This window comes from Ailuropoda melanoleuca, chromosome 9 (genome assembly GCF_002007445.2).
Source record: "Ailuropoda melanoleuca isolate Jingjing chromosome 9, ASM200744v2, whole genome shotgun sequence".
Lineage (NCBI taxonomy): Eukaryota > Metazoa > Chordata > Mammalia > Carnivora > Ursidae > Ailuropoda > Ailuropoda melanoleuca.
In genome coordinates, this window is record NC_048226.1 from 76,218,897 (window position 1) to 76,246,522 (window position 27,626).

A 27,626-nucleotide genomic window follows, 5' to 3' on the forward strand; every position below is an offset into this window, starting at 1 on the left:
CCTTGCTCAGCCAGGAGTCTGCTTCTCCCTCTACCTGCCGCACCCCTTCTTGTGCCCTCTCTCTCTCTAACAAATAAATAATACAAATCTAAAAAAAAAGAACACTAAAGAAATCAAAGAAATATTTATTTGTCGATCAGTAGTTCTGCCCTCAATTCTTTGCTTAAGGGTAAGTAAAGTCCATTAATAAATAGACATTAAAATGGAGGTTGGTGTTAAGATAGGAACTGTGAAGGTTCTGAGATTTAGCCCTACTTACAAGACACAAAGTTAGTTGGCTATAGTTTTAAAAAGACCTTTGGGACAGAGAAAAAGAAGATACTTCATTATTCAATTGCTCATAGTAAAAGCAGCATCCAGAGTGCTGTCTTGCATTGTTTCTCTGAGTCTCAATTTAGATAGGATTATTTGGTGAGAGCTGATGGTACCTGTGTATGAAGTAAAGTACAGTATAGAAGAACTTCTTAAATTTTTGCAGAAGTTTAAAAAGACAAAAACCAAAATACACCTCGGACCTTACATGAGATTTTGGTAACCTGCCTATCTTCTTCTCCAGGGAGAGAGAAACCTTATTTTTACTCTGGATTATAATCTAATTTACTCTGGGGAGGGAAGGAAGAGGTCTTTCTCTTTACTAACTCGGACCGTCCCTGGGGAGGAAGGTGTCGCTAAGATTTATTTTCCTGGAATATCTACTTATACAAACATTCCTAAATTGATAGTAAATGCCTTTGCTTAGAGGACAGGAACTGCAGAAATGTAAAATATTGGTAGGAAATTATCTTGATATCCCAACAGTTGGTCTTGGGTTTTTCTAAGTTCTACATCATTGTGTTCTCTGAGGTGGTGCCTTTGTTTTGGTTGGCATCTGTGTTACAGGGTTCTGGAGCCTGACCTGCAGATGAAATCCTGCTTTGTGCTAGCTTCCCTTTCCACCCATTTGGCCCTGGAGACTTTTCAGAACTCCCCTCCGCCCCCTGCCTTCTTTCCAGCATCACTTATTTTGTGTTTAGCTCTTCTGCTAGAACTCCACTGTTAGCTTAAAGGTTGTCTCCCTTTCTAGGTCAGCTGAGATTTCTTAATTTTAAGTCTCTCCTTTTTTTAATTAACAAGTGAACTAACTCTTTGGATCCAAAGTAAATGTTTTTAATTCATTCATTTCTTTTAGTAGCAATCACTATATAGCCACTGAATATGGGAAGATAAGTACATTACAGCTCTTGCCCTAAGGAGGTTATAGTCTAGTAGGGAAAGTCAAACTTGCAGAGTAATTGCAATATGTTACAAGTACATGCTTGAAATCTGTAGAGTTTGAATCAAGTGAGATAGAGTCAGTTCCACTACATGGGTCAGAACCATTCAAAAAGGAAATGAACCTCAAAAGATGACAGATGTTGGCCACTTGTGAGGTAGCAGGAAATTATGAAGGAAAGGGTATTCCAGGAAGAATAGAATGTCTTCAAAAATGTGGGGGCAAACTACATGTGACACTTGGAGAAGCATAAGTAACTTTGCATGTAGGAGGGTAGGATTTGAAGAGAAGTTAGAGAAGAAGCAGTGACTAGGTATTTGTCGGATCTTAAGGGTCTTCAGTGACATATTCAGGAATTTCTATTTTATTTTTATTCAATAAGAAATTAATTCTTCAATGGAAATGTGTCGATAAAATTTAAAACCACTGTTATAATAATGAATCATGAAACATTGCATAAAAAACTGTGATGTACTGTATGGTGACTAATATAACAAAATAAAAATTGTAAAAAAAATAAAAAAATAAAACCACTACTATAGGTAATAATATGCTTAAAGTGTTAGTGGTAGCATTAAAAAAAAAAAAGATTAGCCTAAGAGTGGAGAATGTATTGAAGGAGTATAAATATGGAGTGAGAGATAATTGTAATATTTCAAGTAAGAAATAGTTAACTAACATAATTAGCTAACACATGGTATTATTATGTGATTAATAGCTATTATTGTTGTAATGATGATGTTGTTATACTCAAGTAGAAATCTACAGTTTGTAAATTAAATAACTTATGTGTGGAATTTGGAAGAAAGATTTTGTCTGGTCATAAAGAATCAAGAATAATCTCCATTTGGTAGACATAGTCTTTCCGAATTCTTTCTAACTGGATCTTACTGCTTCTTAGTTTGAAGTCCCATAACAATTACTTCTCTAAGTCACTTATCTTGAATTATTCTTGAATAAAACTATTTGTTAGAAATGGTTGTGACTAACTCATTGGTATTCTCCAGTGTGATTTAAATAAATCGCACATTTAAAAAGAAAATAGAAAATATCTTGAGATAGTTTATTGAGTGTGGAGAGTGGATAAGGACTTGGCATGGGTGTGGTGCAAAAGAGCTCACAGCCAGTGTAAATATGCTAGATTCTAACCCAGGTTAGTCACTAACTGGCAGATAATGGCTATAGAATGGCTATGGAGATGTTCAATGCTTTCTTCTTCCAGGGCTGAAGTTTTCTCAACTGCAAAATTAGGTGGACAAAGCATATCATTTCTAAGTTTCCTTCCAGGGCAATCTCAAAAAAATCATAGCAGAAGGATGAATCTCTTTGTAAATTGAAGTGTGTAAGGATAATGGTTCAAAGGATAATGGAATGATGGTGGGATGTAAGAATTGTAGATGAAATGAGCTGATTACAACAGGCTCAAGAAAGGACATGGTGGGCTCTTTGGCAGCAGTTGCTCTAAGAACAGACACTAAAGTTGAAACTGATACAAAGAAAATTAAGTTGACAAGGTGCAGAACATTTCCAGAATTTAGGGCAGGAACTAGGCTTTCTTTCATTTTGAGGGAAAACTAAGACTTGCCAGAATGGGTTTGTAGGATTTTCAGGTATTTTCTCAAGACTCTTAAGAAAACAGAAGACTTTGAAACACCTTGTTCTTGGTAAGCATTTTTTTTTTTTTTTAGAATCTGAGAATTAGCAAGGTTATTCATAGTAGGGAAGATTACACTCTTCAATGTCTCTAATGCTGTGATTTGATAAATAAAGGGAAGAGCTAGGATAAAGACATGACTTGATATACTGAAAATTGAATAAGAAACATCAACCATATGTTTTTGGAAAACAAAAATCAAACACATTGGTAAAGAACCTTTTATTTGCATTTCTGCTTCTTTTCTGTGGCAGATATAGATTGAAATCAAGTACTTAACTCTCTTGAGAAGCCTGATTAAAGAAAGTAGTTACTTGATATAAACAAACTAATCTAGAGTCATGCTAAATTTTTTGACCTTTATAATGGAATCAGAATGATTTTTTGGTATTAATTTAGAGTCTTCTCTCTGATTTGTTATGCACAAATTAATCTCCTTCCTGTTAATGGGTTGTCTTCAGATTTGAGACACAAATCGGAAAAGGTCCCAGTCTCCAGTCTCAGAGCATCACATGACATTTGATTTCAGGGAGCACTTAAAGACAAACACATGGGGTTATTTTAATTTGGCATTTCCCCTGAGGAAATAGCAACTATTTTGAAAAGTTCATCACATTTTGTTGCTTAGGTAATAATGTGTAGGAGGAAAAACATTCATGGAATATAGGAAGCAATGAGACGGATTATCTGCTTCTCCTTTGGTCTGTCCAAGAGAGGAGGCCTTCCAGATATGGAGACTGCTCTTGCAATTCATTCACATGACACCCAAGCTAATCATGACACCAGTCCTCAGAGTGTTCAGCCCAGCCTAGGGTCAGTAATTGAGCTAAGAATGCTCAGGCTTGTGTTTGTCAGAATGTTCATGCTTTCCTCTTTGGGCATAATTTCTATCGGCGAAAAATTGAAAGTGAGGGAAGAGAAAGGGAGGCTCTTTCCTCTTTCTAACATCATTCTACTGGAGGAGGGGTGCAGTTTTAGGATGGAGCTACCTAAATCTTCAGCATAAAACTGAAGGACTGCAGGTGAGAACTGCAGGAACATCTACCCTTTTCCAAAATAATGTGTTTGGCATCATGCACTTGAAGAGTACATTTGATAGGAAAATTAAGCTTAATGGGGAGCTCTAGTTGAACATTTATTTGGAGTGTGTGAGCAAGTCTACAAAGAAAAAACCACAACAGTCAAAATATAAGGGAAAACTTGGGGGTTTAGAACAATGATAATCATTTCTAGGGAAAATCATTTAGAGAAGTGATAGTCAAGTTAATCTATTAAAATGTTTTTGTTTCTTTTTATAACAACAAGAAGAAAATGCAAATCAAATCAAATGTATTATTTTTCTTCTAACTGATAATATTCATAAGAAAAGATAATATTCATAAGAAACATTATTGGCCAAAATGTTAAAAAAATAATTTTCATGCATTAATGGTAGTTATGTACATTGTCTCAGTGTCTCAGAGAGGCTGTGATAATTATTATTAAAATTACAATGCATTTGCATTTTGATTTAATTATTCTTTTTCCTTTAAATATCCTGTAGATAATATTCATATGTGGGAAATTGCATACTTTACTGAAAAAAGATTAGAAACAATCTACAATGTGATAACATGCAGTGTTAAAAACAAAACAGAACACATCTAGAAAGCTCTATTATATATTTATATCTTATGTATTTATGTGGAGTGAGTTCCAAAATATATGGGTAAGTAAATAAAGCCAAGTGCTCTATACACATCAGATCAGTGTGCATAATACGCTACCATGTGTGTTAAAAAAAGAGAATGTTTGTTATATACGTAGAAGACTATTGAAAGGAATTATTATAAACTAAAAACATGGGCTACATCTGATTACCTGGAGGTCAAGCTTTGGGAGGGAGACTTCCACCCTTTTGAATGTGATGACGTGAATATTTTTATTTTAAAATAAATGAAAAATAAGATATAAATAAATACATAAATAGAGTCAATTATTGGCCATTATAATATTTGGAACATAGAAAAATAAATGAAAAATACTCAACTGAGAATATAACACACCTAGCATTATAGAGTATTTCTAATAATTCTTTTCTAAACATTTATATTCTTTCACATAGGTAAACTGTGTATTTAAGCTTAGTTTGTCTTTTGGTTAATGTGCCAAAAGTACCTTATTTCATTACTTCACAAACATGACATTTAATGATTATAGATGCTATTATATCCACAAAGAATAACTTATTTTGCTATTTATCAATGTTGCACGCTAAATTTGTTTTAAGTTTTTCACTGCTATAATGAACTTTTATGAAAATATTTTGTTGGCATTTTAGTTTATGTACTTCTTAAAGTATGTGCTTATTTAGGGAGCCAGTAGTATTGTAAAAATAAAGTACACAGGTCATAACACCCTTTCCTGGAACTGTTGGCAAAGTGTGACATTTCATAGTTATTTTAAGTTACCAGTGAATTTATTGATTTAAGTATTCATTGATTTTTTTATTAGCTAGGTGCATTTGCGTGCGTGTGTGTGTGTGTCTATATAGTTGTTTCCATGTACTTGTTATTTATTAGGGGATTTTAGTGTTTTTATTATCAATTTATGCCAACTTATTTTATACTGAAGTTATTAATTCTTTATCGAATATTTATTATATTTTCATCCTCTTTCCTTGAAAGGTTTTCCATTTTTTTAGCTTATAAGTTCATTCCTCAATTAAGATTAGATTTATATTCACTTCTATTGTCTTCTATATTTTATCAATTGATTATTAAAAATATAATTTGTTAAGACTATGATGTGAGACAAAGAGTAAGATTGTTTTTCCAGAGAGAGCCATTTTCTATTATACTTTTTTTTTGGTATTTGCTTGTTTGTTTTTTATGGTAGGAGGATTTTCATATTTAAATGAGAAAAGCTCCATCCAGGTCCTGACAATTTTAGAAAATGTCCCTCTTTTCTACAATAGTGACTGTTTCAGTTTCTTAGATACTGGCTTTGATTTTTTTTTTTTAAAGATTTTATTTTTTATTTATTCGACAGAGATAGAGACAGCCAGCAAGAGAGGGAACACAAGCAGGGGAGTGGGAGGGGAAGAAGCAGGCTCATAGCAGAAGATCCTGATGTGGGGCTCGATCCTATAACGCCGGGATCACGCCCTGAGCCGAAGGCAGACGCTTAACCGCTGTGCCACCCAGGCGCCCCTAGATACTGGCTTTGATTTTTGATAGAGATGTAAAATAAAATGCTTTGAAATCTCTTTTTACTTTCTCCCTATCCTTGGCTATTTGTTTCAAGGTCTAATTGTGCATGAAGCATAGTTATGATTTTAGCCTAACTTCATCCATGTATTATAGATGCGGTTCTCTCCAGGATCTGGCAATATGTTGATTAATATTCTTTCTTTCCAGTGGGGCTCTTTCTTTTCCATGGCTTTTTGATGAGATACAAAGAGACAGTAAATCAGATAGTGATGGTTAAGAATCACGCAGAAATTCCAAATTTAAGTTAATTTTTAAAAATGATTTTAAAAATTTTTTTAAATTTTTTAAAAGTGAGCAGAGAGCATTAATTTATTCAGTGATAAATCCATATTAAAATGTTAAGCTAATTGATTATTGATTATTTTCAAGGGGTTGCTGACTTTAAAGGTAGAAATAATTTTAAGATGATCTGATTCATGTATTTTATTATTCATTTATTTTCCTTCAAAAACATTTGAAATTCCTTTCTTGTGTCATTTATTTCATCAGGCTCTGAAACATATTTTTCTTAGTGTTTGATAAACTTCTGTCAATTTTAACAAAATTTGCCCATTAGAAATTTGACTTTATCTTCCCTGGTGCTCTAACCTCTAGGGAGTGCAGAAGGCAGCTCCCCTGATACTTAAATCCAAGGAAGAGTGGGGCTTTCAGAAAATGGAAGCAACTTAGGCACAGCGTTAAGATTTAGAGTTTTTAGTTTGATGAGTAAGGTGATTAATGACTCCAATGTTGTATCATCTGGGCTTTCTATAATCTTTTCTTTTGAATTCATGTTCCCTCTTTGAATTGCTTCTCTTAGAACTCTATTAAACTCAGAAGGTTTTGAGTCTCCCTCCTTCTTTACCCAGGGTAGGGCATAAGTACAAGACTTGCCTTTGTCTAGTCTAGGACTCTTTGATTTGTCGAATCTATGTAAAAGAATGCCTCTGGGCATCGGTGATTTGACCAAGTTGTCCAGGAGATGGCACTAGGATTAGAGTCAAAGGATAAATGAGTAATGGTTATTTTATATGTGTTGTCCCCCTTCTACTTCCTGTATCTGCCTATTGTAGCAAAAGGTGGCTGTCATGGGCTCAGAGTTTTGGGGGCCCAACTGATGAATTTTCTATCTCATCATATCTCATTTTCAATACAAAGATACCATAAAACATGTAAGAAACTGTATTTATGTAAGTATGGTATATTTAAATGCAACATCATATTTACGTTGGTCATGATACCAGCATAAACCAGGTATAAAAATCATGTTCATTGTCCAGTTTATTCAGCAGCTTTTTATTGTGTGGAAACTCTGTGTCAGGTTAAGTTAGGCTGCTAGTACTGATGCTACTATATTTATGCAGACTTCCATGTACAGGGTACAGCTTTATTCATATGATCTTATTTAAATATTCATGAAACTATATGAGGACAGTCTTACTGTCTCTTTCTTAAAGATGGTAATGTAGGGGCTCCAAATATGAAGTAACGTGCCTTATCACGTGGCTGATAAGTGGCAGAATCAGAATTTGAAATCAAGGTGTTCCAAGTCTATAGGTCAGNTTTCTTTTTTTTTTTTAATTTTATTTTATTATATTATGTTAATCGCCATACAGTACATCCCCAGATTCCGATGTAAAGTTTGATGCTTCATTAGTTGCGTATAACACCCAGTGCACCATGCAATACGTGCCCTCCTTACTACCCATCACCAGTCTATCCCATTCCCCCACCCCCTCCCCTCTGAAGTCTTCAGTTTGCCTCTCACAGTCCATAGTCTCTCATGTTTCATTCCCCCCTCTGATTACCCCCCTTTTCTTTATCCCTTTCTTCCCCTACCGATCCTCCTAGTTCTTATGTTCCATAGATGAGAGAAATCATATGATAATTGTCTTTCTCTGCTTGACTTATTTCACTTAGCATTATCTCCTCCAGTGCCGTCCATGTTGCAGCAAATATTGAGAATTCGTTCTTTCTGATAGCTGAGTAATATTCCATTGTATATATGGACCACAGCTTCTTCATCCAGTCATCTGTTGAAGGGCATCTCGGCTCCTTCCATGATTTGGCTATTGTGGACAATGCAGCTAGGAAAACAGTGTGGAGGTCCCTTAAAAAGTTAAAAACTGAATTACTGTCTCTTTCTTAAAGATGGTAATGTAGGGGCTCCAAATATGAAGTAATGTGCCTTATCACGTGGCTGATAAGTGGCAGAATCAGAATTTGAAATCAAGGTGTTCCAAGTCTATAGGTCAGGCACTTAGCTACAGTGCTTTACTTCCAGGTTCTCTAGAGAAAAACAATGGAGATAGCCTGTTTTCAAGAAGTTTATAGTCTAGTGAAGAAAGATTTATCTAAATAAGTGTATTCAATAAAGTGTTATGTGTATTTGATTAAAATATTTTTGGAGTGTAATAGCAACACAAAATTATCTTTGAAGGATTGAAGTATCTGAACATTCGAACAATGTCTTCTCTAACTCACTGTTACTCATTCATTCAGTCACTACCAGTTGCATCTTCTGTATATGTGGTAATAGGCAGGGATAATACTTAATGGTATATTAGGCTTTTGAAAGTTTCTGGAAGTTACTTTTACATAGTAAATCCCTGAGTGAGCTAAAGATATTATAGTTAAAACTGAAAGGTCGAAAAAATTGGAGTCCTATTTAAAACATATCAGACAAATTCACTATTTTATTTTTATTAATTTCAGTTATCATGCAAAGGTTCATTTACTTTGTAATTTTAAACAAGATATTTTCCAGTAAGATGAACTCATCATTACAACACATTGAATTTATGAAGCGTTTTGTCACTTAGGTAATTTATACATAGACTTATACAATCCATCAGACAACTAGCATTTTCAGATTTTTTTCTTTCTTTCTTTTTTTTTTTTTTTTGCTTATACATAGGCAGATTTCAATACTCTCCCCCAAAACCCCCAGATTGAGAAATGGGACTAGCAAAATAGTAGNCTATCATGCAAAGGTTCATTTACTTTGTAATTTTAAACAAGATATTTTCCAGTAAGATGAACTCATCATTGCAACACATTGAATTTATGAAGAGTTTTGTCACTTAGGTAATTTATGCATAGACTTATACAATCCATCAGACAACTAGCATTTTCAGATTTTTTTTCTTTCTTTCTTTCTTTTTTTTTGCTTATACTTATACATAGGCAGATTTCAATACTCTCCCCCAAAACCCCCAGATTGAGAAATGGGACTAGCAAAATAGTAGTTTCCAAAGGGATTAAGGTAGTCTAATAGATGTTGCTCTGTAAATAAGGGGCCTACGTATTGTAATTTTTTAGGACACTGAAAAGAAAATGACACTTTTCAGAAGAAAATATTGAGACTTTCTGTGTGCAATTTTCCTATCAATTTCTGGGAAGTTAAATATTTTTTGTATATCCATGCCATTTGTGCCATAGAAATGTTCCAAGTTGGACTCTTTGGTCATTTGGCAAAAAAAAGAGCAGAGGCAAATATTTTCCTTCCACATGAAACTGTGGCACTTCATAAATTTATCAAATTTTTATCAAAGTATATGTAGATCACTTGAATCAATGTTTTTTAAAATGCAGATTCCCGAGTTCTACCTGGACCTATGAAATTAGAATTTCTTTAGGTAACTCATGAAAACTTGCATTTTTAATAAGCATCACAATTAATTATATATTATGAAGTTTGAGATCTAGTAATGCTATGCTTTTGGTTAGATGTTTATGTCATGTACCTAGTCCTTTGATTGCTGCCCTACCTTTCCCCTGGAATTAAAATCAGGTCAACTAGAAGAAAAAGAAAAATTTTTCTTAAAGATTTTATTTATTTATTTGAAAGAAAGAGAGTGAGTGAGCATGGGGGTAGGAGGCAGAGGGAGAGGGAGAAGCAGGCTCCCCACTGAGCACTGAGCCAGATGCAGGGTTCCATCCCAGGACCCCAGGATCATGGCGTGAGCTGAAGGCAGACACTTAACCAACTGAGCCAACAGACTGAGCCGCCCCAAAAGAAAATATTTTATCTCAATGATCAGCAGGATTTACACAAAGTTTTGGGTGCTTTTTGTTTACAAATCCCAAGAGCTTTAAGATATATATTCCCAGTTTTGCGACAAGTATTTCTGTTTCCTGGCCTCCTCATGTCAGTTTTTTTTTTCTTTTTTAAGACTTTTTTCCCCATGTCATTGATCCCTGTGCATCAACAATGGTGGTTTCATTTTCCCTGCCTATAATCCACTTTCTCACACCAGTCCTATCAACCCGAGTCCTAAAAGCTGTGTATTGTGATGGTGTTGGAGAGGCTCTCTATCCATGGATTCGAATCAACTGGGAATCTGACATTGGGAGATCAAAAAGGTACTTCAACTTTTGATAAAAGCTTAGAGCAGAGAGTAAAGTTTATGTATATAGCCAAGTGGACTTTTGAATATTGTGTTTAAAGTCCAAGAACTGGGGCGCCTGGGTGGCACAGCGGTTAAGCGTCTGCCTTCGGCTCAGGGCGTGATCCCGGCGTTCTGGGATCGAGCCCCACATCANACTCGCTCTGGTGGAGTGGAAGCCAGCAGACCCCTGAAGGATGGAGGAGGAGACTATGCATTCTTCTTACTGTGTGGCTGGTTCTACAAAANTAAATAAAGTCCAAGAACTACTCGCTCTGGTGGAGTGAAAGCCAGCAGACCCCTGAAGGATGGAGGAGGAGACTATGCATTCTTCTTACTGTGTGGCTGGTTCTACAAAAAGCATAGAAAGTCAAGGGAGCATGCCTAGTATATTTTTTCATTAATAATCAATTGATAAGATCCTCCTTCTCTTATAGGGAAGAATAATTGGATAGGAATGGAAAGAGAAGCCAGGAATGTTACATTAGGTTAGTTCATCCATTTCAAAACATGAGGAGCAGAAAATAAATGTAACTGCTTGCCTATTGTCCTGGGCTCCCAGTCTTATCAGTCAGTTATCCTCTTGTTAATGAGACCTGCTATGTTAGAAGCTCATACTCTGTCATTTCTTTTTTTAAATTGAGGTATAATTTACAAATAACATTATATTAATTTCAGGGGTACAACAAGGTGATTCAGTATTTGTGTACATTATGAAATGATCACCACAATAAGTCTGGTTAACATCTGTCACTATACATAGTTACAAAAATGTTTTTCTTATCATGAGATCTTTTAAGATCTACTCTTTTAGCAACTTTCAACTATGCACTACACTTTTATTAACTATAGTCACTGTGCTGCACATTACATCCCCATGAATTATTTATTTTATAACTGGAAGTTTGTACCTTTTGATCCCCTTCAACCATTTAGCTCACCCCTCACCCCCATCATTTCTAAAGTCATATTCCATTGTGTTACTTGATTGCCATCCCTTAGGATTTTCATGTTTAACTATTTATTGAGTGTTTAGTGTGTTCTAGGCTCTATTCTAAAACTTCTATAGATATCTATTAACTCATTTAACTCTAACAAGTTCATAAAGTGGGTGTATACACAGGTAATACTACATTATAGATTTTACAGATGAGGATATTGAGACATAAAATTGTTAAATAACTTGCCCAGGGCAAAATCTAGTATGTGTTTGAATCATAGTTTGAACCCCAGAAGTTTTTTTAAAGGTGCCAAAGAAATTTATTGGGAAAATGATAGACCGTTCAACAAATGGTAAAGGACCTACTGAATAGCTACATGCAGATAAATGAATTTATGCCATCATTTTACACCATACACAAAAATTAATTAAAAATTTTATCATAAACTTAAGTGTAAGCTCTAAAACAGTATAACATTCAGAAGAAACCATAGTATAAAGTCTTTAAGACTTTGGATTCAGCAATTTCTTGGGGGATACTATAGTTAAAGCAAGTCCATTAGAAAAAGGTAAATTAGACCCCATNTAGTTTGAACCCCAGAAGTTTTTTTAAAGGTGCCAAAGAAATTTATTGGGAAAATGATAGACCGTTCAACAAATGGTAAAGGACCTACTGAATAGCTACATGCAGATAAATGAATTTATGCCATCATTTTACACCATACACAAAAATTAATTAAAAATTTTATCATAAACTTAAGTGTAAGCTCTAAAACAGTATAACATTCAGAAGAAACCATAGTATAAAGTCTGACTTTGGATTCAGCAATTTCTTGGGGGATACTATAGTTAAAGCAAGTCCATTAGAAAAAGGTAAATTAGACACCATCACGATTAAAAAATTTTGGTCTCCAAAAGACAGCATTAAAAAATTAAAAGATAAGGAACATACTAGGAGAAAATACTTGCAAAACATATATATGATAAAGGACTTATGTGATGTGAATAGATATATCAGTAAAAGGGGATATATGAATGGCTAGTAACCAATTGCTTAACATCATTAGTCATTAAAAATTGCAAATTAAAACCACAATGAAATACTATGTAATACCGAATAGAATGTCCATAATTAATGAAAGGCAATAACAGTGTTGCTAAAGATGTGGAGAAATAGGAATCCTCATACATTGCCGGTGTGTTTACTCAAGGGAAATGAAAACACATGTACATACAAGATATACACATGAATGTTCAAAGCAACATGACTCAAAATTAAAAAAAAAACTAGAATCAACCTAAATATTGATAACTGCTTAATAGATAGGCAAAATGTGGCCTCAATATAATGGAATATAATTCAACAACGAAAAACGAATTAACTTGTGACACATGCTATCATGGATGAACCTCAGAAACATTATGCTAAGTGAAATAATCTGGACACAAGAGGCCATGTTTGGATAATTCTATTAATATACAGTGTTCCAAAGGGTAAATTTAAAGCATCAGAAAGTAGATTAGTGGCTTCCTGGCACTGGAGGTCAAATGAGGCTTAACCATAAGAGGGCCTGGGAGAGCTCATGGGGAATTAAAATATTCTGAAACTGATTTATGGTGATGGTTGCACCACTCAGTAAAGTTGTTCAAAGTCATTGATTTGTAAATTTAAAATGGATGAATTTCATGATATGTAAAGTGTATTTCAATAAAGCTGTTAAAAATATAAAGAATTCCACCTTAAACTGTATGAATTTATTCCCTGGCTAGTGGCCAGGATAATTAGGCTATATTGGCATGCCTGTTAGGATCCATAAGTCTGGTCAAGTTTTATAATATATAGTTTCTTCTGATTTGCTAAAGAGTAACTTAATACTGTATGAGAGAGAGGATTAGTGCTTCAGAGTTCTGGGCAAGTGGCCTCAACTTATTGATGAATGTTGTCAATTGAAAACACACACACACACACACACACACACACACACACTCCTGTTTTCTCTAGGGGCTTACACTTAAATCTGAAATAGTATAATGTTATTTCAGTTAGCTTATGTCTATGCTCCCTCTCTTTGAATAAAATACTTGAGAATTTAAAATAAACTCTAGGTATTTTTAAAATGAGCAGCTTTACAATAGAATCTAAACTGGTCCTTTGGGAGCAAGGACCATAATATATTTTTCTCATTCACTTAACACTCAGCCTCAAGCAAACGAACAAGGTCATTCTTATTAAAAGGAGATTTGGGAAAACTTGTCTCTCCAGAAACTGAAGTTAAAAAGCATGGTTAAGATCAAGTGTCTGAAAAGATTCTGAAAACCTTCAGGAACAACGTATCCTGCTGTCTTTGCTTTTTTGGTAAAGTAAGTGATAACAGTAACATTTTGTTACTACATAATGTTCTTTTTTGGCTGTGTGATCTGTACCAGATATCAACTTGTTAATTATTTTTGAAAGTTAAATAACAACGATCAGTTTTCCAAAACCTAGAAAAAAATGTGACTGCTCTATATCTCACACTTTCAACATAATTTTCATGGAGAGACTCTCCAAAGAGCAATACATTTCACTAGCTAGAAAACAAAAGGGATGGAAAGAATTTAACCAATCCATCTCGAATAAAAATTAAAGTAAGGCAAAAATATTGTATAACCCACAGTGATCAAAATACATTTGGTATGTAAAATATTTTTGGAAAAACGTCTTAAAAGAGACGTGACCATTCTTTTCAAAAATCTTTCCGTGTTCTTGACGGGTGCTTATTGACTCAGTGGCAGCCATGCTTGATTAGCTGTCAAGCCTCCAGTAATTACTGGGTTACTAGGATTTTAGCATACTCTAGGGATTAGAAAGGTCTGCTAGGAGACTCAGTTGCAGATGAGAGAACTGTTGAGAAGCCAAGGCTAAGAGGGATGTGCCACAGAATAGCTTCATAGCTATTGTGAAGTGTATAAAGCACCTTTCAACATTCCTTATTAAGAAAGATCTGCTTGACTTCCTCCTAAGCCCCTAGTGCCAGAACCCAACAGCCTGGAACCCTCTGAAAGCATCTGCCAGAAATTACATCAGATTCCACCCAGAGAATGCTGAAACATATGAACAGTGCATTTCAGAAGCCAAAAGACAAAATACAGGAAGGACATAAATATAATTCAGCAGCTGTGTGAAAGGAAATATCCCTGTGTATCTCCTTAGCCACAGAGNCGCTTCTTCTCTTTGAGAATTTGAGGAATGCAAGATGGAAGAAGGAACAAGAAACTGGGCATCCAGAGACTTTGGGTTTCCCTTGCTTCAGCCATGGGCATGACATGAATATTCTCTGCAGATCTCTTTATTTTTCTAATAGTTTTCTAAAGGATTCTATTAAGTCACCCATTCTATCTTAAAAAAAAAACCAGGNTTAAAAGGAGATTTGGGAAAACTTGTCTCTCCAGAAACTGAAGTTAAAAAGCATGGTTAAGATCAAGTGTCTGAAAAGATTCTGAAAACCTTCAGGAACAACGTATCCTGCTGTCTTTGCTTTTTTGGTAAAGTAAGTGATAACAGTAACATTTTGTTACTACATAATGTTCTTTTTTGGCTGTGTGATCTGTACCAGATATCAACTTGTTAATTATTTTTGAAAGTTAAATAACAACGATCAGTTTTCCAAAACCTAGAAAAAAATGTGACTGCTCTATATCTCACACTTTCAACATAATTTTCATGGAGAGACTCTCCAAAGAGCAATACATTTCACTAGCTAGAAAACAAAAGGGATGGAAAGAATTTAACCAATCCATCTCGAATAAAAATTAAAGTAAGGCAAAAATATTGTATAACCCACAGTGATCAAAATACATTTGGTATGTAAAATATTTTTGGAAAAACGTCTTAAAAGAGACGTGACCATTCTTTTCAAAAATCTTTCCGTGTTCTTGACGGGTGCTTATTGACTCAGTGGCAGCCATGCTTGATTAGCTGTCAAGCCTCCAGTAATTACTGGGTTACTAGGATTTTAGCATACTCTAGGGATTAGAAAGGTCTGCTAGGAGACTCAGTTGCAGATGAGAGAACTGTTGAGAAGCCAAGGCTAAGAGGGATGTGCCACAGAATAGCTTCATAGCTATTGTGAAGTGTATAAAGCACCTTTCAACATTCCTTATTAAGAAAGATCTGCTTGACTTCCTCCTAAGCCCCTAGTGCCAGAACCCAACAGCCTGGAACCCTCTGAAAGCATCTGCCAGAAATTACATCAGATTCTACCCAGAGAACGCTGAAACATATGAACAGTGCATTTCAGAAGCCAAAAGACAAAATGCAGGAAGGACATAAATATAATTCAGCAGCTGTGTGAAAGGAAATATCCCTGTGTATCTCCTTAGCCACAGAGGAAGAGAGAAAAAGAGAATTTTGTTGTTTATTTATTTACAACACTTGGTCAAGAAACCTTGATTTGATAAGGTAGCCACATCTCAAACACAATTGAAAGGAAAATCAAACCAGTAGAAAAGTAATAGATTATAAAGTAAATGGTGTGTGACTCTTTGGCCCACTAATGCTTTCTTTCCTTTTTTAACTTTATTTTAATTTGTCCACAAAAGCTCCAAAAAATTAAGCTTTATGCCTTAATTTGTTGCTCTAAGAGCTAAGGATATTTTAACAATTCAGATGTTTCATATGTGTTGGCAGTCATTTGTTACAAAGCTTGGGAAACTAANAAAAAGATTTTGTTTATTTATTTAGAGAGAGAGAGCATGAGCAGGAGGAGGAACAGAGGGGGAGGGAAATAGAATCTCAAGGGGACTCTGTACCAAGCACAGAGCCCGACGTGGGCTCGGTCCTACCATCCCAAAATCAAGAGTCAGATGCTTAACAGACTGAGCCACCCAGGTGCCCCAGATCAGTTGCTTATTGATACCTCTCTCTTTAGGAGACTGTCTGAGCAGCTCTGTATAGAGACAATGGCTTCTTTAGTTCTGTATTCTTAGTCCTTTCCGTAGTGCCCATCCTATTCTACAAATATTTGTTGAGCTGTATGGATGTGTAAGAAGAGGGACTTATATAAACACATTCTGTTAATCTCTTTTGTTCTCTTTCAATTCTTTTATTATGTTTAGCTTCATAGCGGTATAATTGGTATAAAAATATTGCATACATTTAATGTAGGCATTGTGATANAGCTCCATCCCAGAATGCCGGGATCACACCCTGAGCCGAAGGCAGACGCTTAACCGCTGTGCTACCCAGGCGCCCCAGGTCAGGTATATTTTAAAACTGATGATGAGAACCAACAGCAATAACAATGCCCTCACACAGTGACTTTCTTGGTCACTAGAGTCTGCAGATTAAAATAAGATAATGCGTGTGAGGCCTGGTGCACCAAAGATGTTCAGGAAAGGGTAATTCCCTTCTTCCAAAGACAACTTTAAATTTATTTCAAATATGGAGACTGAGAGCCACTTACCAGTGTGACTCTTCTATCCCTCTTCCTACTTTCTATGCTTCTTCTCTTTGAGAATTTGAGGAGTGCAAGATGGAAGAAGGAACAAGAAACTGGTCATCCAGAGACTTTGGGTTTCCCTTGCTTCAGCCATGGGCATGACATGAATATTCTCTGCAGACCTCTTTATTTTTCTAATAGTTTTCTAAAGGATTCTATTAAGTCACCCATTCTATCTTAAAAAAAAAACCAGGGTGTTTATGGGTCACAGGTGCACCTTCTTTTCTCCTCACACTTCAAGGAGCAGTTTGAATCTAGTTTGTGAGGCCTTCCATGTGTCCTTTGTGACGAATCTAATTAATCATTGCCATGTTTGGGGGTCAGTTGAATTATGTTCATTCTAATCAAGCATTAGGGATTTTTTTAAAAAGATTTTGTTTATTTATTTAGAGAGAGAGAGCATGAGCAGGAGGAGGAACAGAGGGGGAGGGAAATAGAATCTCAAGGGGACTCTGTACCAAGCACAGAGCCCGACGTGGGCTCGGTCCTACCATCCCAAAATCAAGAGTCAGATGCTTAACAGACTGAGCCACCCAGGTGCCCCAGATCAGTTGCTTATTGATACCTCTCTCTTTAGGAGACTGTCTGAGCAGCTCTGTATAGAGACAATGGCTTCTTTAGTTCTGTATTCTTAGTCCTTTCCGTAGTGCCCATCCTATTCTACAAATATTTGTTGAGCTGTATGGATGTGTAAGAAGAGGGACTTATATAAACACATTCTGTTAATCTCTTTTGTTCTCTTTCAATTCTTTTATTATGTTTAGCTTCATAGCGGTATAATTGGTATAAAAATATTGCATACATTTAATGTAGGCATTGTGATAAGTTTGGACATACGCATGCACCTGTGATACCATCACTATAATCAAGTTTCTGAACATATCTATCATCTCCAACATTTCCTGTGTTGTGTGTGTGTGCGTTTTGTAGTAAGAACATTTAACATGAGATCTATGCTTTTAACATATTTTAAAATATACAATACTGTATTGCTACAGCAGAGATACTGTGTTATGCAGCAGATCTCTAGAACTTATTCATCTTGAACAACTGAAATGTTTAAGTTCTTGTTCTTGTCTTCTTTCCTCCTGGAGTAAAGATGAGAATTTTAAAAACGGATTTTTGTAATAGAATCACAAACACTTTTGCTGACAAGGGCTCTTGAAGCAAAGAAATGTAGCATAGAGAGGTAATCATCCTGCTAATTCAAGTCAATTACAACCCCTTACTCTTTACCTCTTTGTCTGAATGTTTGAGTTGAGCATCTCTAAGATCCTGCTTTAATATCAAACAAGACAAAATGCACAGTGCTCTCATTTTCCCTTTTACTTTAATATGGAACAGTGGCTTTAAAACACTTTCACATGACAAATTAGACTGCTGTTGTATATAGTTTTCCTTGTTTTACCAAGTAATCTTTAGATCCAGGTTTTAAGCAGGTAATGATTTTGTTTAATATAAATCTAACATGAAATCCAGAATAAAAAGTGATTTGGGTTCCCTTTCCCCTTCTCCTTCCTTCCTTCCTTCCTTCCTTCCTTCCTTCCTTCCTTCCTTCCTTCCTTCCTTCTTTCCTTCCTTTCTTCCTTCCTTCTTTCCTTCCCTTCCTTCTCTCTTTTCTTCCACCATTTATTCACAAGACACATATATGTCTGACAGGGAAAACAGATTTCCTAAATAGCTGGTAAATGGATAAAGGAACAAATTTAATCATTAAAACAGTTTTAAATGGCCAGTATTATTTCATCCATTTTATAGGTATAAAAACCAAGGCTCAGATAATGTTAGTGAGTCAAAGTCCACACAGATATTAGAAACAGAATCTGGATTAAATTCAGCTCTTATTTTCCTCATAATCCTATTATCTTCCCAGTTTGCTACACCATCTCACTATCCCCTCTGATGATGCATAAAACAAGTTGTTCTTTCCCTCAAAGAGGCCATTGTCCAGATTTTATTGTCATTATAGCCTTGTTATTAGCCTGCAATTTTCCTATCTAGGAGATAATATTAGGCTTTTAATCAGTGAAATATAAGTTTACAACTATTCTTACAGCTTGAGAATTACAGCTATTCAATTTGGGTGTATAGTACTATGTTCACACAAACATATACACCCATTTATGGGTGTGTGTGCGCGCACACGCACACTTTCTCACTTGATTTTGCTATTCCTTAATGTGTAGTATTGTCCTCTAGATCCTACTCTGCCAATATGAGTGTTGTGTGTGGGCAAAAAGAGAAGAAATTCTATAAAATCACAAAATAAACTTGTTCTTGGTTAAATTCTGAGGTGATTCTAGCAGGAGGGAAAGGTAGCATGGACTGATGAGGGACTCTTGTAGGTTTGAGGACTATTAGTGCTCTGTTAAATAGTTCTAACAAGTATACAAATATTTTCTAGGTCATACTTTAGAAATAAGAAATTAAGTTTTATTTATATAAATAATATATATGAGTGAATGATTTGGAATACAGAGCTGTCACAGATTCGCTGGTAACCTAGTGTACTCATTCTTTTTCTTTTTTTTTTTTAAGATTTTATTTATTCATTTGAGAGAGAAAGAGAGAGAATGAACAGAGAGAGAGAGAGAGAGAGAGAGAGAAGCAGACTCCCTACTGAGCAGAGAGCCCAATGCAGGGCAAGGCTAGGACCCAGAGAACATGACCTGAGCTGAAGGCAGATGCTTACCTGACTGAGCCACCCAGGAGCCCCTAGTGTACTCATTCATGGCTCTGAAACTTGACCTGTCATTGGAAATCACTTGTTTCACATCCATAGTACCTGAAAGAATTATTTTTTGAGACATATGACAATAAAAAGAATATAATCACTCAACTTAGTAAATGGAATGATCTTTATATAGTTACCAAGCCATTAATAGTTATACATAGAACAATCTATAGGTCCCAGTTAACTAGCATATTGTTGAATTTCTTAGCAAGTGCCTTAGTTCAAACTTTTTGGTTGCAAATACAAGAAACATATTTTTACTGGCTTATGCGAAAATGGGGGATTTATGAAAAGAAGCATGATGTGTGTTAGAACCTAAGGCATGAATGTAGGTAGACACCGAGACCTACTGAAACCAATGATTTGAAAGCAGTTTTTTCTCCTTATTTCACCTAAACATATTTTCAGTATCTGTTTCCTTCTTTTCTCCTTGATTTTGTCCTCACACTCTGTCCAGAATAGCTAGCCTACTTCTTTAATCCTCACGCTGGTGAAATAGCAGTTAAGACTTTCTGAGGTTCCCATATTATTTCTTTATTAGTTTTAGTTCCAAATTTTACTTTATTTTATTGAAAACAATTTTTTTTTTTAGAGAGAGAGAGGGTGCATGAGAGCAAGGAGGGAGGGGCAGAGGGAGAGGAGAGAGAGAATCTTCAGTAGGCTTGATACTCAGAGTGGAGCCCGTCATGGGGCTTGATTTCATGACCTTGAGACCATGACCTGGGCCACAACCAAGAGTTAAATGCTTAAACAGCTGAGCCACCCAGGCATCCCCAGTTCCAAATTTTAGAAGAGGGTTTTGTTGGCTAGACCTTGGTCATGTTCCCGTCTCTGGACCAAGAGATTCTGCCAAGGGGTCATATTGTTAATATTCACTTTGTTACTGCATTTGTCAATTGTTAATACCAGGCAACTTTAAGTGAGTGTATGTTGTAGTAGGGATGTGGATTTTATTTTTTTGGGGGGCGGATGTGGATTTTAAACTCCCAACAGGTAAGGAGGAGCAGGATGTGCAGTTTTCCACCTCATACAGGTTTTGTTTAGGTGATTTCTGTTTTATGGAAAGTAGTCCCTAGTTTTTGTTTTGTTTTATTTTCAGTTGAAAAGAGTATTATTATGTGAGAAAATGACTTACTTTGTGGGTTGTACTACTCCCCACCCCCTCTGATATCCTCACCCTAAGTTTCATCATCACTGCTGATACCTGAGATTTTACTGCCTTGTGATTTTATGTCCAGCAAATATAGACAATTTATTCTCTGTCTTCCTAAAAATTTAGGTAATGAATTGTTCCAATGGGGCATTGATTTAATTAATGAACAGCTGTGTGTCTGTTCAGCTCTTTTCCTAGATGTTGGTGTTCTCCTTGCTCAAGTAACATGATCTACGCTCGAGTACACAAGTCGAATTCTTGTATACCTCCCTGAGATTGTTTTTTTCCCATAGGGTCTGACTTCCTCTCTCTGGGAAATCCATCCCTATTTCACTGCTGTTAGCACCATCACTAGTGGCTTTGGCAAGTGTGTGGCAGGTGGTCACTCCAATGTTTGCCTGCTGTGATTGTGGCCAGCTGCAGGAAGAAGGACCCAAATGCATCCGCTGATGGCATATACCATCTACCATAATGAATATTTATATCATTCATATATTTATATGCATTGTCCATATATAATCCAAATATACATTAACTGAATTTATACCAATTTAGGTGNCCTCCCTGAGATTGTTTTTTTCCCATAGGGTCTGACTTCCTCTCTCTGGGAAATCCATCCCTATTTCACTGCTGTTAGCACCATCACTAGTGGCTTTGGCAAGTGTGTGGCAGGTGGTCACTCCAATGTTTGCCTGCTGTGATTGTGGCCAGCTGCAGGAAGAAGGACCCAAATGCATCCGCTGATGGCATATACCATCTCTACCATAAATGAATATTTATATCATTCATATATTTATATGCATTGTCCATATATAATCCAAATATACATTAACTGAATTTATACCAATTTAGGTGTGATAAAAGAGTTTCTCAGAAATCCTGCACTATGTTTTATGTGACAGATACATGTCCACCATTTTAAGACAGGCACGCATTTTAGCCTTTTCTGTAAGACATTAATCTAGGTGGCAGAGTCTGATTATGTAGCAATTGGGTTTACTCTCCCCGAAGAAGGCTGCTCTGACAGACCTGTTTGCAGTGTGCTCTGGATCAGTGCTCACGGGGAGCAAGTTTCCTAGCTGCCCTCCTTTTCTATCCAAAATGACATCAACTGTTAGATAAATGTGTCAGTGGAAATTATGGTGGTTTTACAGAAACCTCAGGAAACTCCTCTCATGAATATAAATAGCACTGGTGGAAGCCTAAACCTCTATTTTTTAATAGAAATCGGAATTGTTTGAGAATAAGTGCTCTTTGATGCTTTGTAAATTGTGGGCATTTAAAATAGCAAATATCCTCAGAAGCTCTTTTCCTGAGCTATGGCATAAATCTTTCTTACTTTTTGATAAAAGGCAGTGCCGAACAAACTGCAGAATTCAAGGTTCTAATTTTACAAGCGCATGTTGGCTTATATGGGACAGTTTTGCAAATAATGTATCTTTCAATTTGCTGACATTTATGTAATCAATTCTAGAAAGATTTCTTCTTTTCACAACTATTGTTTCTACTATGACTTGAACAAGGGTAAAAATGAGCTAGAAGAACTTCAATTATAATTATGTGAATAAAGTAATTAGAATAGTAGCATGTTTACTTTGGAAAGGAAAAAGGAAGGCTTCCTCAGAGAGATAATGGGCATAATACATACAGAAGATAATCCTGCTGATAACTATAGGAAAACAGGAGGGGACACATTGGCAATAAAAAGGCAGTAATTACCTGTTTTATGGTGCAAGCAGTTCCTTTCTTTGATCACAGGAGAGCACTGTTCATCTATGAAACACTTGGTTTTAAGGAAGGAAGCAGTGCCTTTGTGACCCAGAAGAGGTTTGATTTGGCAAATTATATAGCCCTTAGTATTGAATCATATCTATAAAAGAGAAACACATTCTTCTCACAGGAAGAAAATGGATATATATGTACTAGAGTTTGTAAGTTGTCACTGTGCTAGTCTTGAAATCAATTGGCAAAAATGTACATATATGAATCTAGTGCAAAGATGTTAAGACTGAAAATCTCTATTTCCAGGATGTATTTCCTCTCTGAAAGAGATGTAATTTATGTCGTATTTTGCAATTTATGTCGTATTTTGTAATTTAAGTGTCTCACTTAAGAACGGATCTCCACTAGGCTCAAACCAATAACACTTAACATAAGTATTTAGTAAATACAAGTAACCAAAACAACGCATGAATGGTCCCTGTGGACGTGGTATGCATGTTTCTCAGTCAGGTAATACTATGAGACTGTATTTCAAACTTTTTTTTTTTCCTTTGCAAGAATTAGGGGGATTTAGCAAAAGATGTGATTATTTCTTCTGGGGATGTTTAGCAAGAGATTTGGTCATTTCTCACAAAAGCCACAGACAAGGAATGCTACCTCAAGGATTATTTATATCAATTATATAAGAAAAGTGTAGTATTTCTAAATCATTTAATTTTCAGATGGCAATGCAAACGGGAGTTTACTGCTTTAAATTTATCATATCAAAAACTCTAGATAGAAATTAATTTGGAGAGTACAAGCTGTTTTTCCTTACTTAAATCCAAATTTATCCTTTGAGATTGGAAGCTTCAGAGGCACAGAATCAGGAAATGGCCAGGAGAGTAGCTTGAAGTTACCAATCCCACCTTTCCTTGTCCCCTCCTTCACACGTATCTCCCCCCACTTCCCTTCAATTCTTCCTCAGCCTGGATTTCCAGGTTTCGTGGTCACAAAATTGGGTTCTTCTACACTTAAAAGAGCCATTGATATTTATTGATAACCTAGCTGATGAGATGAGAGTCCAAACCCCCCCATTTCCCTGAATGTCTGTCCAGGAGCATGAAAGAAGAGTATTTCCTAGAATTCTCTGGGGCACACCCTTCCAATAAGGAAACGGTGTCTAAGGCAGTTAAAAAAGACAAAACTTCTTGCTGTGATCACCGCTGAAGCCCCCCATTTTCTGGTTTCCCTCACCCACTTAAACATGCAGTGCCAGGGAGTGAGGTTGAAGTGAGTTCAGTGGAGACTAGTTTTCTCAAATATTTTATTAGCAGATTTCCACATATTTGTGAATTGGAAGTGCCTCTAGTGTTAATTTTAAAATTTTTAATGCGGATGTCTGATCCTGGGTAGATACAGTCTGAGAGCAGGAGACGGAAAATGTCTGCGGAAATGTTTTATAGAGCATTAGTTTTCCTCTTCATATAAAGTCATCTAGAGGAAAAGTAGAAAATAAAAATCTTGAATAATTTGGACCACTTTTTTGGAAAAAGAAACCTCATACTTTTTTTACTTGGACATTACTGATCAATGATTTCTAGTCATGCCTTTCACTAGATACTGTCATCACATTATGGATTTATTTTTCTTTTCAAAGGGTAGTGGTCAGTGTACTAAACTATTTATCTTAAAATTTTTGATGATGTCTACAATTTTTAAATGTATTAGCCATAACATGCAAATCTGAAGAATATTGAAGGTGATTTCATGAAAAAATAATTCATTTTTTAAAGAAAATTATCATAGCATCAAAGTATTAAGACACAGATAAGGCTAAGAAGCTTATGAAAGTAAGTGAATTGTGTACTCAAATCTAAAAAGATACATTTCTTGGTATGAGGTAAGCATCGTATATCAATATGAAATGAAACTAAGTATAGAAAAATCCTTTCGACCATGTAAAAATCTCCATGGCTTATGCTGATTTGGCTAAACCAAATAGGTTTAGAAAATATGCAGTGAATTTAAAATAGGCATACTTAGAATAAAGACTTTGAAGGGCCAAACTTTCTCCCAGTCATCAGGGAAAGAATTGAGTGATACTTTTTAAAGATTTATTTTTCCTATTATAGATTTAACTACTGGCACCCCCTTTGTAAAACTATACTATATTTTTTATATTCACAGGTTGTTACTTAGTAATATTCATCCTTATCTAACTAATATTTAGTTTCAAAATTTCTCTCAGGGTGCCTGGGTAGCTCAGTTGGTTAAATGTCTGACTCTTGGTTTTGGTTCAGGCCATGATCTTGGGATTGTGAGATAAAGCCCAGCATCAGCTCCACACTCAGAACTGAGTCTGCTTGAGATTCTTTCCCTCTGCCCCTACCCCATCTCCCCACTTCCCCCAGTCTTGCTCACTCTAAATAAATAAAGGAACAAACAAATAAATAAAATCTTTGAAAAATAAAAAAATTGCTTTCATGAAAATGAAAATATATTTTCCCCCAAAGAGATTCTTTGTAACCTAATAACAGATCTTGTTTCCTCCAGTATTTTTCTATTTTGACTTTATTGTGATTTTTAAAAAGTATAAAGGTTGATATCTTCTTAAAGATGGAGTATTCAGTCAGAAATGAGATAAGCTATGGAGTCAAATCTACTTTGGCTAAGTTCTTAAAACATGCTTCATTTAAGGAAAAGAGTGTCATGGGGCATTTTGTGTTTAACCCTTGATTTAAACCAGTTAGCAATTAGTTACTACAAGAAAATGACTTTTTTTATTTTTTTATATATGATATTGGGTATCTGTAATTTTTGATACTTGTTTCATTTTTTATTTTTTATTTATTTATTTTATTTTTTATTTTTATTTTTTAAAAGATTTTATTTATTTATTTGACAGAGATAGAGACAGCCAGCGAGAGAGGGAACACAAGCAGGGAATGGGAGCGGAAGAAGCAGGCTCCTAGCAGAGGAGCCTGATGTGGGGCTCGATCGCATAACGCTGGGATCACGCCCTGAGCTGAAGGCAGACGCTTAACCGCTGTGTCACCCAGGCGCCCCTCATTTTTTATTTTTAAATGCTCAGTGTTCAATATATCTGAGGTGTCATATTGGGTGGCAATCCATATTTACTACCTAGTTTGTAGTGTTTTAGATCTTTAGAAATCAAAATCTCACAAAATGGATGTAAATACACAGACAGGACTCCTAAAATAGAAACAAAAAAATCTTGCTGAATCAAGCAGGGTTTTGCGAGTTGTTTTTTTTTTTTTTTAAACAATAACAAATTTAAAAAAAAACTGTGGATGATTTAAACAGAAACAAATTTTATTAAGTGAATATTGGTAGTTACATAATCAATTGGAAGGATGGATACCTGCATTGAGGACAGTGCAGCCAGAAAAAGTATGCCCCAGAAATGGTACAGGTTAGTCATCCTGTTGCCCTCAATGAATATTAGTCAAGGAAACCTGTGCATCAGTATCACTAGCTCTGGACCCCAGATAATATCACTACCTCCAGGTATTCCATCACCCCTTTGTTTCATTCTTTCTTGCTTCAAAGTTTGGGTGGTTACACTTGATTGGTGAGCCTAGGTCATGTGTACTAACTATATGCATAGGAGTTACAGACGGATGTCTGGAGCATTTTCAGATTGTATGATCTAAGAATATTCATGAGGTGGGGCTTTTGCGAACATTTGAAGGGGATTCAGCTAATGAGCAGTCAAAAGAATGCCATTTGCTTCTCTTTATAATGAACATCTGTGGTGGGATGTTGGTTCTTATGGTCAGATAATGTTGTGGTAATTGCATAAATACTATTTTATAAAATTTCTCCTTTGGGGAATATCCAGATATTAACTTTCAATTGTTATCGTAATAATTAACTATCATGTTAAATATTGGGGGGGATAATTAAGATTTCAATCTTCTTGGTTCCTTAATAATAATAAAAGATGATACAATTATAATTCTGAGAATAAAGAAAAAAAAACACCTCAAGGGAACAAAGAAATGAAAAGGGCTGCTAGAATATAAATGAGGTTTATAGGTTATGGCAAAAGACTGATTATATATGCCAAAAAAGATTTGCATTAAAGAGATATATCATAGGTTCCAAGTCTTACTAAAGGGAAGAGGACAATTTTTTTTCTCTATTCATGGAATTGACTCTGTTAAACAAGTTGCTGCTTTTAAAATATAAATAGAGTAGTTTCTCTTTGAAGTTGTTCAGTGGTATGCTCTAAATGTACTTTCAAAGCACTTTTCAATACTAGGGTCTCATTCTCTCTTCACAAGAAGTGTCCATAGGAAGAAAAGAGGATGAGAATTTTGCAATTTTCACAAGGTCTTGCCTAATCCCAAAGTCAAGTCAGAGGTGACCAGGCCACTGGTCTCCGTAGAGGAGGAGCTTCTCTGCTGCATTTCTTCTTCTAGGAGGACACCTTGGGTCACTATCATTTTCAAACTGTGCAGGAGAATGGAAGCTATTGCCTAGTTGCAAACCATTTGGCTCCATAGTTTGACCTAAATTTCTTGCAAAAAACCCACAAAACTGGTAATTAGGGATACCCAGGCTCTCCACTGCACCTCTTGCCTTGTGAGTGTAGCACACCAGTGTATGCAGAACATAAGAACGGTCAGCATTTCCTCATGTTTTGAACCACACAGACAATTTTTGATGACTCCCCTTCAGAGAATGTTGCAGAAACATTGTACTGTGGCTAATTTGTTGAATTAAAATGAGGTTCTTTATTAACAGTCCCACATGCAAAGGGTAAACTAGCTTTGAATTTAAACAAAGACAATAAGAGGGAGAAAGCTTTTGCCAGCCCCCACACCAAATTTTTATTTAGATCTTGCTTCCTAAGGCTAATAATAAAACGATGAAATCAGCATTCTTCTTTTTTTTTTTAAATAGGACTGTATATTTTTATTTTCCTGAAGCAAAACAGCAAGTGGTTATTTCCATGCTTGCATATCAATATCATGAATGACTTAAATATATTCCTGTATTGATAGGCAATTGCTTGGGCAGAGAATCAGTTGGAGGCCCATCAGACAAAAAAAAAAAAAAAAAAAC